The following is an 11,692-nucleotide window of genomic DNA, read 5'->3' on the forward strand; positions in this document are numbered from 1 at the left end:
AGGAACGTGTGAAAAGGCAGGTCTGATCAGTCTCTTAAGTAATAATGAACACGATTTTATTTCAGTCATGTCTTTGCACTCTTGTCTTTACTTCTGCCACACTGCAGGCGTTAAGTCGCTTGCATAAAACGAATAGAAACACAACGAGACATTAAACTTATAACGTTATACCATGTCATCATTTAACATGTATTTAGAAGTCGTCTATCAAATTTATGGAAATGTTAACATTTCTCAATTTATTCTATATGCATCATTTAATGCCCGAAAGAGACACAGCCTGATGCAAAGATTTCACAAGACGGTCATTACTCGTGCATGGATACAATGGCCTGTACAAGATTAAAAGTCACACATGCAAAATATACAACTTATAAAATGTTGACAGTAAATACCTTCGAGAAAAGTTGCGTAATTTTGGTCTGCGCATGCGTAGTATCAGTGAGTAGATCATTTCGATGGGTAGGATGTTTCGTTAGAACACCTGGTTTGTTATATTATGCAATGCATTATATTTTGAATAAATTCACAATTTGTGAACTTCCCCTTGGGATTAATAAAGTATCTATCTATCTATCTATCTATCTATCTATCTATCTATCTATCTATCTATCTATCTATCTATTATATAGTGCCTTTCACATCTATCTATCTATCTATCTATCTATCTATCTATCTATCTATCTATCTATCTATCTATCTATCTATCTATCTATTAAAACCAAGTGATGACTCCTTGAGGCCATGGTGATGTTCTCCTTTTAATGTGAGGCAGCCACTGCGCCACTTGTGTGGATTCGGTGTTTTGGACAGTTGCAGTAAATGGAGTGGCTGAGTTGGCACCCCAACTTTTCATTAGTACTCCTTTGCCTCATTTTGCACACTGAATAGGGTACACGCATATAATGGTATATTCACTCCTGTGAGATACCGTCATAAGGATTGTTGGCCATTTGAGTGAAAGGAACATTCCCTCAACTAGTGCACTTATAGGGGCTGTTGTGGTTATGTACGGTTTGCCAGTGCCATTTTAAGACAGTCTGTGTACAGTAGGTGCTCTCTGAATGTGGTCAGCTATTTTCTGTTATGTTTTGCTAAAACTAGAATCAATCAGTGATACATGTCTTGTGATCAAGAACTGTAAAATGGGGACTGAAAATTGGAAATGAATAAATGAAGCAGCAGAATGAGGTTTCTTCAAAGGGTTACTTGGTTTAAACCCCCACACAGAGTAAGGAAATTAACAATGCAGCAGGAACTCAGTGTACTGTTACTTCTTGACTAGATCGATAGCTGAGAAGATGAGGCTCTCTCCGTGAAGTACCTTCATATGAATGTTTGTCAGGTACACCTCACTTGGAAGATAGCCAGGGGAATACGAGGGCTTTTTATCTGGCAGTTGGCCTGGAAACACCTGGCAATCCCACAGGAACAACCTAATAAAAAGTTGTTCAGAGTGAAACTTTCATCCTTGCATTGCTCATTAATTCAGTTTGTCATAATGTGCCTAAAATATTATTATTCTGTACTTTAAAAATCCTTCTTGCTGTCACTTATGCTTTATACTAAAATCAGAATCTCCCGGTGTAAAGACATCCTTCCTGACATTTGTGTGAAATGTCCTCTTGACTTGCTGATGCCTGTGCATGTCAGTGGACTGATTTTAATTGAATTGCTGTCGTTCTCTTTACATGCATCCATTTTCCTAACCCCTGCGGTGGGCTGGCACCCTGCAGACCCCTGTGACCCTGTATTAGGATATAGCGGGTTGGACGATGACTGACTGCCTGACATTTTCATAACCCGCTTATCCAGGGCTGACTACTGGGATAGACTCCAGCTGCCCCCTTCCTTTACATATTTCCATCTTAATTTTAGACATACCTGTCAAGTTTTTTTCATTTTCTTAGATTGGGAAGAATGAACTTCTTCATTCTTATAGTACCTTAACACATGACTCTGGATTCTGGCTATTAACTCACTTCTGAATTTCCCCTAAATCTCTTGTGTTGAGACACTAAAGATAACACCTCTTGACTTGCACGCCACACAGAGCAGTCAAAATGCCCTTTAAAACTTTTTGCAGTCCATAACGAATTGGACAGAACTACAAGGTGGTGTTGTGGTTACAGCCGATGCCTCAGGTGTAGCATTTTGATTTTGAATCCTTTCCCAAGGTAATGTCTGTTGGGACCACATGAGCCCCAAACATGATCATTTATTCAACAAAATACCTTTGATAGATTCTGTAACTCCTAAATGACACAACACGGCAAATAATTGTTTATTCTTCTCTTGCACCTCCACTCCTCCCGGGTTACTTTTGCCCTACTCCACTCCCGACTCAGACTCTCCGTGTGAAGTTGAGGGCCTCTTTTTCAACCAGACCCAGAAGTGCGTCCAGTGTAAAAAAAAAACTCATCTTCAGAAAGCACTTCTTTGTTAGGCAGAAATTCACCCTCACCTTCTGCTTACTCTCTCAAAGAACCCAACAGGGCGGCTCTAGGAGGCCACAACTCCCAAGCTGCCCTGTGGGCGACCATACTAGGGCTCGCCATAAGAGATGCTGCCACCGAACATATGGAGGAGCAGCCAGCATATGGGAGGCAGTTCCATGTGTATGGCTTCCAGACCGGGAAAGGGACTAATATTTATACTAAATTCATTTTGTCCATCCTGTGAGTTGGCATCCCAACTGCATCTGCAACTCCTGCCAACTGTTTCTGGGATGTCTAACCTGGTGTGCCACTCTTCTGCATGTCTCGTGATGTTGGCTTTCTGACTAGATAAGGGACAGGAATCCATTCTAGCCGAGTTGCTGGTCTGACTATTGCAATGTGTGAAGGTTGTGTGTTTTCTACATATCTGCAATATGTACCTAAAATCACATTGGATTAAGCAGATTTAAGAATGTTATGTTCTGGATTAATTTCATATACCCTTATCTGTGCTTTGTGTTACTCTGTTGTCTTACAGAAAGTGGAAAAGTTGAACATTGCAGACTCAAACAATTATTTGGGCATAAAAATACTTTTATGTGGATACTTCAAACGTGTAGTTTATGCTGCTACACTATTGGCAAATGCAGTGACTATTGTAATACTAAAACGACCTTGCAATCACAGAAATGCTCTTTTTTTCCCGATATATCCATTCTGTGCTGCATTTTATGTACTGTCATGTTTCTGCAACACATTAATGGCTGAAATGGCATGAGGCCTCCAAGAGGGCTGCAAAGAGTTCTACAACATCCCAAAAATGCCCACTAGAGGAGGTAAAGACCTTCAAAAATCCTCATCTGGTAACAAGGGCAACAAAAAATCCTTATAAATAAAAATATTTAGTTTTATGCTCTGTTACAGAAACCTCCACTGAGCAAAAAAGGCAAATGGCTTCTCAAAAGGCAATCTAAAAGCAATCAAATTCCTTGTACAAAAAGGAATCTAGCAAAAAGCCAAAATCCAGTAAATCGGTAATAAGTAAAGCACCTCAGAACAAAAGAACTTACCACTCCTAAGCACATTCGAAATAAACCACCAGGAACTGGGGGAGACCCTTTGGGATTTATAGAGTGGTGGGCAGTTACGAGGAATGACTGGCCTCTTGAGGGACCACCGACAAAACACATGGAGCATAACACATGCATTGAAAAATGCTTATAAACAGAAATAAAATGAATACAAGCAAAAGAATCAAAAAAGAACAAAATGATTTGAACCCCATCCAGGGAAGGAAGCCAGGCTGAAACATCCATCCATCCATTTTCCAACTCACTGAGTCCAAACACAGGGTCACGGGGGTCTGCTGGAGCTAATCCCAGCCAACACAGGGCAGGAACCAATCCCGGGCAGGGTGCCAACCCACCGCAGGACACATACAAACACACCCACACACCAAGCACACACTAGGTCCAATTTAGAATAGCCAATCCACCTAACCTGCATGTCTTTGGACTGTGGGAGGAAACCGGAGCGCCCGGAGGAAACCCATGCAGACACGGGGAGAACATGCAAACTCCACGCAGGGAGGACCTGGGAAGCGAACCCGGGTCTCCTAACTGCGAGGCAGCAGCGCTACCACTGCATTTGTAATAATTAGGGCCTCACTATTATATTGTGTGCCTCAGGGATCTGTCCTTGATCCCCTTCTTATTTTTGCTTTACATTTTACCCTTAGCTCATATTATTAGGTCATTTAATGAAGTCTCCCATCACTTTTATGATGATGACATTTAGCTTTACTGCTCTTTCAAGCCTCAGCAGTTACACAAGCTAGCAGCCCTGGTTGATTGTCTGCTGGAAGTTAATAATTGGTTAGCTGACATTTACTTACAGTTAAATCCACAGAAGACTGAGGTCTTGATCTTTGCTCCTCTTGAATTGCATCCTGTCATTAGTTAAAGAATTGTGAGGATATTCACTTCCCACTCAAACATGTCTTCCTAACCTGGAAGCCATTTTGGATCAGTCTCTCACCTTTGATGCCGACATCAGGTCTCTCAGTCGTCGTTATTTCTTCCAGCTGAGAAAACTTTCTAGGCTTAGAACCATGGTCACTAAGACAGAGATAAAATGCTTGTCCATGGTTTTATCTCATTCTGCCTGGGTTATTGTAATTCATTGTTTACATGTTTGGGTAAATTTGCCTTGAACCGTCTGCACACTATACAAAATACTGCTGTCAAGCTTTTAATTAGATCCAATATGGGGTCTCATATTGCACCTATTTTATCACCCCTCCATTGAATGCTAGTAGAATTTAGAATTCAAATTTAAGATCCTTGTTGCCACTTATAGAAGCCTCCATGCCCAAGCCCCCAGTATATTACTGACCTTGTGCATCGTTATATTGTTGATCCAGAAAAACAGGGTTTGCTTTATGTTACCAGGCACCATACTGAAGCTACATTGTGATCGTGCTTTTCAAACAGTTGGCGCTGAGGTTAAGGAATAGTGCTACTACTTGTTTAAACCACACTTCATGTGACCTCTAATGACAAAATGCCTGTAAACACAGCATTCTTATTTAGCCTGCTAGTGGTCCCCCTCCCAAACCTCCAGGTCTGTTTTATTAGACTGTATTGTATTGTTGATGACGTTCATCTGGTCACTAAACCAAAACATTTTATGGATGAGCAAAGTTTTTTTTTTCAATTTGATGACAAGATCATTTCCACTCTGCTCCAGGTGAAAACAAACAACTTTAATTTGAATTAGTTAGTCAGTCAGTCATTTTCCAACCCGCTATATCCTAACACAGGGTCACAGGGGTCTGCTGGAGCCAATCCCAGCCAGCACAGCGTGCAAGGCAGGAACAAATCCCAGGCAGGGCGCTAGCCCATCACAGGGCACACACACCCACACACCAAACACACACTAGGGACAATTTAGTATCGCCAATGCACCTAACCTGCATGTCTTTGGACTGTGGGAGGAAACCAGCAGCACCCGGAGGAAACCCACGCAGACACGGGGAGAACATGCAAACTCCTTACAAATTACATTTTTTTTATTATATACTGGCAATGGATCAGATGTAGTCCCTTATCAAATCAAATCAAATTGTATTTGTCACATACAATTATACACATAGTGCAAATTGTAGTGGAATGCTTTGTCACAAAAAGCAGACACAAGAGTCATAAAAAGTTTGGGGCAGCCACCCATATAATATTTTCTGGCTGCAAATGTTTAAATTGCTAGCACTGATGTGCTCAGAACAGAGTTCAAAACAGAACTGACGATGTTAGTCCAATATGGCGACTTTAAAGGCTAGAAAAGGAAATGAAGTCATTGAGGGCAGAAGCGGAAGGGTCCTCTTCCATATGTTCAGACCCGGACATGGTGTCATCAAAAGGGCCGGAACAGGATGTCTCTTCAGTCATGGGTTCTTCGCCGGAAGTGACATCACTAGGGCCAGGTGGAATTTCCCATGAACAGTCTGCAGGAAAGTGAGAATAAAGGTCATTGCACTCCTCCACCCACTGGTCTGCCATGGAATTACTCTCATTTAGACCCTTTAGCTGCCTCCCATTCGCATGTGTGTGACAGCTTAGTTACAGACTTTCAAGAAACATGGGAGGGAAAATCTAAACGTGAAAGCAACTTACCCTTTAATACTGGTAATTGTGGACAGATAAACATAACAGTTCAATCACTTCTCTACATATTCTCACTACAGGTTGATACACTTCTTGTATCGTTTCACTAACTTTTCCATTCCTTGGGAGAAAAAGCTTTTTGGCAGCTCCTGAATCTATGTCTGCACTGCTTCATTAACCTCATCATCTATTAAGGGGTTCGCTCAGAGATACGCAGGTGGATGAGCCTGCGGCGTCTTGGATCATGTCCCATAGTTTGTGAGGCTCAAGGACTGTGTGAGCAACACTGGAGCACCACAAGGAACAGGCCTGTCTGCTTTTCTCTACACTCTGCACACCTCAGGCTATAAATATAACACCAGCTCATGTCACTTGCAGAAATTCTCAGATGACTTTGCCCTTATGTATGAAATTGTGAAACAGCGGAGAAGAGTCAGGTGGAGAACTTTGTTTTTGGTTCAACGAGAATTGTCTGCAACTTAACAACAGTAAAACCAAGGAACTGCTTATTGACTTTCACTGCACCAACAAGCCTCTGTGTCCAGCCATACCTCACTTCTTCTTAAACTTTTTTCCTTTATAGTCGTTCTGGTATGTGTTCAGAGCATGTATTTGTGTATATATACCTGTACGTATTTATTTATCAATCTATTATTGTATTTATTTATTTAATGAGCTTTTGTAAAAAGTCAAATATATCCCTTTGGGTAAATCTATCTGTTTTTCTATCATGGAATTTTTAGTTAATAAATAATAATCTTTTACAGCTTCCATCCATCCATCCATCCATTTTCCAACCCGCTGAATCCGAACACAGGGTCACGGGGGTCTGCTGGAGCCAATCCCAGCCAACACAGGGCACAAGGCAGGAACCAATCCTGGGCAGGGTGCCAACCTACCGCAGGACACACACAAACACCAAGCACGCACTAGGGCCAATTTAGAATCGCCAATCCACCTAACCTGCATGTCTTTGGACTGTGGGAGGAAACCGGAGCGTCCGGAGGAAACCCATGCAGATACGGGGAGAACATGCAAACTCCACGCAGGGAGGACCCGGGAAGCGAACCCAGGTCCCCAGATCACCCAACTGCGAGGCAGCAGCGCTACCCACTGCGCCACTGTGCCGCCCCTTTTACAGCTTATTACAAGTATTTTAATTTAATTATTACTGGTCAAAAGTTTAAGAACACCTTAGTTTTTCCAGTTTTCTTAAGATTTAATCAGTTGAAATGGAATGAATGACCAAAAATAGTGAAATGGTAAGCAGTAAACTTGTTTCAATTTAAAGTTTAGGTTTGCAAAAACTGAAAAAAGGAAATATCAGAATGTTACAAATGGGCCTTCTGCAGGGAACAACTAATAGGTTACAACCTACAGATGTTCTGTACCATTTAAAGTAAATTAAGCCTTGCAAGTTGAAGCAAACAATTTGCACAGGTGTCCGAACTTCTGTTGGTTACTTTAAAAAACCCCCTTGTGTGTCTTAAAGCAGAGTTGGAACAGACTGTATTACTATACCCTTTGAAGTACTGCTTAGACATAATTCCAGTGATAATGGCAAGAAAATGGCAATTAACAAATGAAATGAGAGAGTATTTTTACATTTAGAAGTTTATGCCTTTCATTTAGAGTAAATGCAAAAAAAAATCAAAGTGTCAGTGAGTACAGTGGTGTCCTACACAATCCAAAATCAAATGGAAACTGGAAGAAACTCTGATAGGACGAGATTTGGCAGAACCAAAGCCACAACCCAATCAAAAGTCACGTTTCTGAGGGTAATCAGCTTATGTGATGAGGTGCCTCACTGCTCCCCACTCTCCATGTAAAGTGCTTTGAGTAGTGAGAAAAGTGCTATATAAATGCAATGTCTAAATCTACCCTGTGCCGCAAAGGATGGACATGACATTCAAAGTGAGAGCCTAGTGGTGTAGCGAAAGGATAAAAATAAAGAAAGACAAGCAAAACATGATGTTCTACCAAAAGCTTAACCTAACAAGACAACCTAAATGATGACCTGAAGAAGCTGTAATACTGCAGTTGAGACTAATGAGCCTGACCTTAAAAGCTTCTAGTAGCTTTAGTGTGATGCTCAGTCCAATCACACCAACACAGATGTCAACAACAAGGTGGAAGATAACGACACCACGATAGCAGATAAAGTGTGCCAGACACAAATAAAGGAATCCCCATATACCATCTCTTTTTTTATTTTAGTGTAATGCACAAACCCAAAATGCACAGCTATATTTGACCTTTTTGGCACAAAGTGTCATAAGCCTGTGTTAACTGTTGTAAGTGCCGGGGAGGAAGAACAGGCTTCCAGCTGGGATGGAGGATGATTTCTTGCTCAGCTAGGAGATCATAGTGGAAGTACGGCCAGAGTCGAGACTTGACCTGGCCAGAATGCCTTACAGCCTTCATTTTGGCAGGGAGAGAATTATGATGGCTTGACTGGGCAAACATGCGTGCTGGGAGCAGTTCATTTCCCCACACTGCAGGTGGCAGTGTTCCTCGAGGCTGAACCCAGTTAAGTCACCTGCAAGGTCTCATGGGAATTGGAGTCCAGGATTGCAACTCTATCGGAGTCCAAAGGTGGGTTGCTGGGGGAGTACTGCCCAAGTTTCCACCTGACCCAGTTGACCAAGTCCTGGGTCCAATGTAAAGGGAAGCCAGCAGCCTCACCTCGATAAGTCAGTGCTGGGTGGAAGAGGACAAAGCTCACTGTGGAGGAGTGGGAAGAGACAGAGGGAAGGAAGAAGAATTTTGCTTGTAATTAAGAACATATGAAATTTGACAAACAAGAGGAGACCATTCAGTTCATCAAGCCTGTTTGCTTAGCTAATAGCCAAGCTTTCCAAATATCTCATCCAGATTCTTCTTAAAGGTTGTCAAGGTTTCTTCTTCAAAAAAAATGTGGTTGTGCAATCTTTGGAGAAGCCTGTGAGTATTTGTGAATAATAAAATCTGTATTTGAAAGTGGTGGTGAGGTTGTGTCTGGGGTTTGGAGTACTGCAACGCCCCTTACAGGTAACACTGTGCTATCAGAACGAAGTTGGTTTCCTTTTCTTGTTTCCTGTAGATGAGATGTTGCACTCATCGTTGGCTGAAAATCAACATTGAAAAAATGAAAGTACAGTAATGATGTCCAACAGGTCTCCTCCTTCAATCTACCTTAAAGGCATTCAGCTTGATCAAGTAGTGGATTTGAAATATCTTGGGTCAATCATACAGGAGAAGAAAATAGCCGCTACCTCTGAGGTTCTCAGCTGAATCGGCCAAGCCACTGCTGCCTTTGGGTCGCTAAACTGGTTTCCTTTGGCAAAAAAACAAAAGCCTATAGCAATCAAGATTAAGATGCAACTTTTCTGAGCACTCGTCATTCCAGTCCTCCTCTATGACTCAGAGACCTGGACACTTTTGCAGACAGACCTCAACAGGCTAGAAACACCCCTGATGCGATGCTTGCAGAAAATGCTCGGAATCTCACTCAAAGACCGCCTACGAAATGAAACGATAAGGATCAGATGCCTCTAACAACCCAGTATAGCTGAGGAAATTTGGAAAAGAAGACTACATGGTTTGGCTATGTGTACAGAATGGACAAAAATCGACTCTCTTACCGATTGCTGTGGTGAAACCACCCAGCAACTTTAAAGGTACAATGAAAAGAAAACTTGGGCACGTCAAGTTGATAATGACCTCAAACAACATTGACTCAACCTAATGGAGGCCAAGGCGACAGCACAAAATCGAACTGGCTGAAGCAAATCGTGTGGGATGTCCAAACTCCATCTGCATCTACATTAGCATACTGGCTCCAAGGGCATCCTGGTCCAGTTCCCTGGTAAAGGATTGACAACAAGTTACAGGTGTTGTAATACATTAATAAATGAAAAAGGAAGGTGAAGTTGACCATATATAAAGCTTTGGAGTTTACGTCAGTGGCCGATTTACATGATTTATTATTGACAAATGTAATATTCATAATATGTAAGTATATATGTATGCTTAATTGGGGGTAGTGAGGTGAAGGGAATGCCTTTAGAGTTTCAACATCCTGTGGTCTGTGGGGTCTTCATCTGGTCTTCAGATCCTTCTGATGTTTCTTGCTCTGTGAGAACTTTCAAGTTCACAGCTCATCCAGATGGTAATTGAGATGCTCTGACTGCTTGGGTCTGTGCCTGTGATGTCAGCAGCATACTGTATGTTCGATTTAAAAATTAATTTAAATTTGGTAGTGACAAGCCAGAGGTCATATCTTAATATTGATAAATAAATAAATACATTTATATAACCTTTTCCTTACTGAATGTTTGGTGTATGCAAAGTCGGTGAAAGTTGGTGACTTTACTCAGTGATTAACACCATTATGAGAACATTATTGATGATGAGTTTTTGGTTTTCCTTGATTCTACTTTAATATTTGAATATATTATTTGTATTGTTATATTTATTTCAAAATACTCTGTATAATCCATCCATTATCCAACCCTCTATATCCTAACTACAGGGTTAGGGGGGTCTGCTGGAGCCAATCCCAGCCAACACAGAGTGCAAGGCAGGAAATAAACCCAGGGCAGGGTGCCAGCCCACCGCAGGGCACACACACACATACAACCACACACTAGGGACAATTTAGAATCGTCAATGCACCTAACCTGCATGTTTTTGGACTGTGGGAAGAAACCGGAGTACCCCCACGCAGACACAGGGAGAATATGCAAACTCCACACAGGGAGAACCCAGGAAGCGAACCCAGGTCTCCTAACTGCGAGGCAGCAGCGCTACCCACTGCGCCACTGCTCACTCTGTATAATGTTGTATGTAATATGTAATATACAACATTATGTGGGTCCATCAGTTAAAGCCCAAATTGGTCTTGGACTTCTCGGCTCTTTCTCTGTCTTTTCCAAACCTCAAGTCTGCAATCTTGGTGTTACCTTTGATAGTAACCTCTCTTTTGAGAAACAAGTAAATTCTGTAGTCAAGAGTTGCTTTTTCCAACTTCGTCTTTTAGGTAAGATAAAGCCTTTTTTAACTTCTAGGTATCTTGAGATAGCTACTCATGCGTTTATTTTTTCTCGCCTCGATTTCTGCAACTCGCTGTATTCTGGGATTAACAAATCCCGAATACAAAGGTTACACTTGGTCCAAAATGCTTGCGCTCGCTTTCTGGTTGGGGCAAGAAAGTATGACTCTGTTTCTCCTATTTTAGCTTCTTTACACTGGCTGCCTGTCAGTTTTCGAATTGATTTTAAAATCCTGTGGCTAGTTTTTAAATCTTTACATGGGCTTGCTCCTGCCTATTTATCTGAACTGTGTGTTTTATATCAGCCATCTAGACTGCTTAGATCTTCTGGTCAGCTGTCTCTGGTTGTCCCTCGTACCAAGTGTAAAACTAAGGGGGACAGGGCTTTTGCAGCTGCTGCGCCTCACTTGTGGAATTCTTTACCTCATCAAATAAAGGAGTCATCTACAATTGAACTGTTTAAAACAAGACTAAAAACTCATTTCTACTCACTTGCATTCCGTGACCTTCAGTAATACTGATGGTTTCCTCTTTGTGATTATATAACATTACTTCTATTT

The sequence above is a fragment of the Erpetoichthys calabaricus genome, chromosome 10, assembly GCF_900747795.2.
Source record: "Erpetoichthys calabaricus chromosome 10, fErpCal1.3, whole genome shotgun sequence".
Lineage (NCBI taxonomy): Eukaryota > Metazoa > Chordata > Cladistia > Polypteriformes > Polypteridae > Erpetoichthys > Erpetoichthys calabaricus.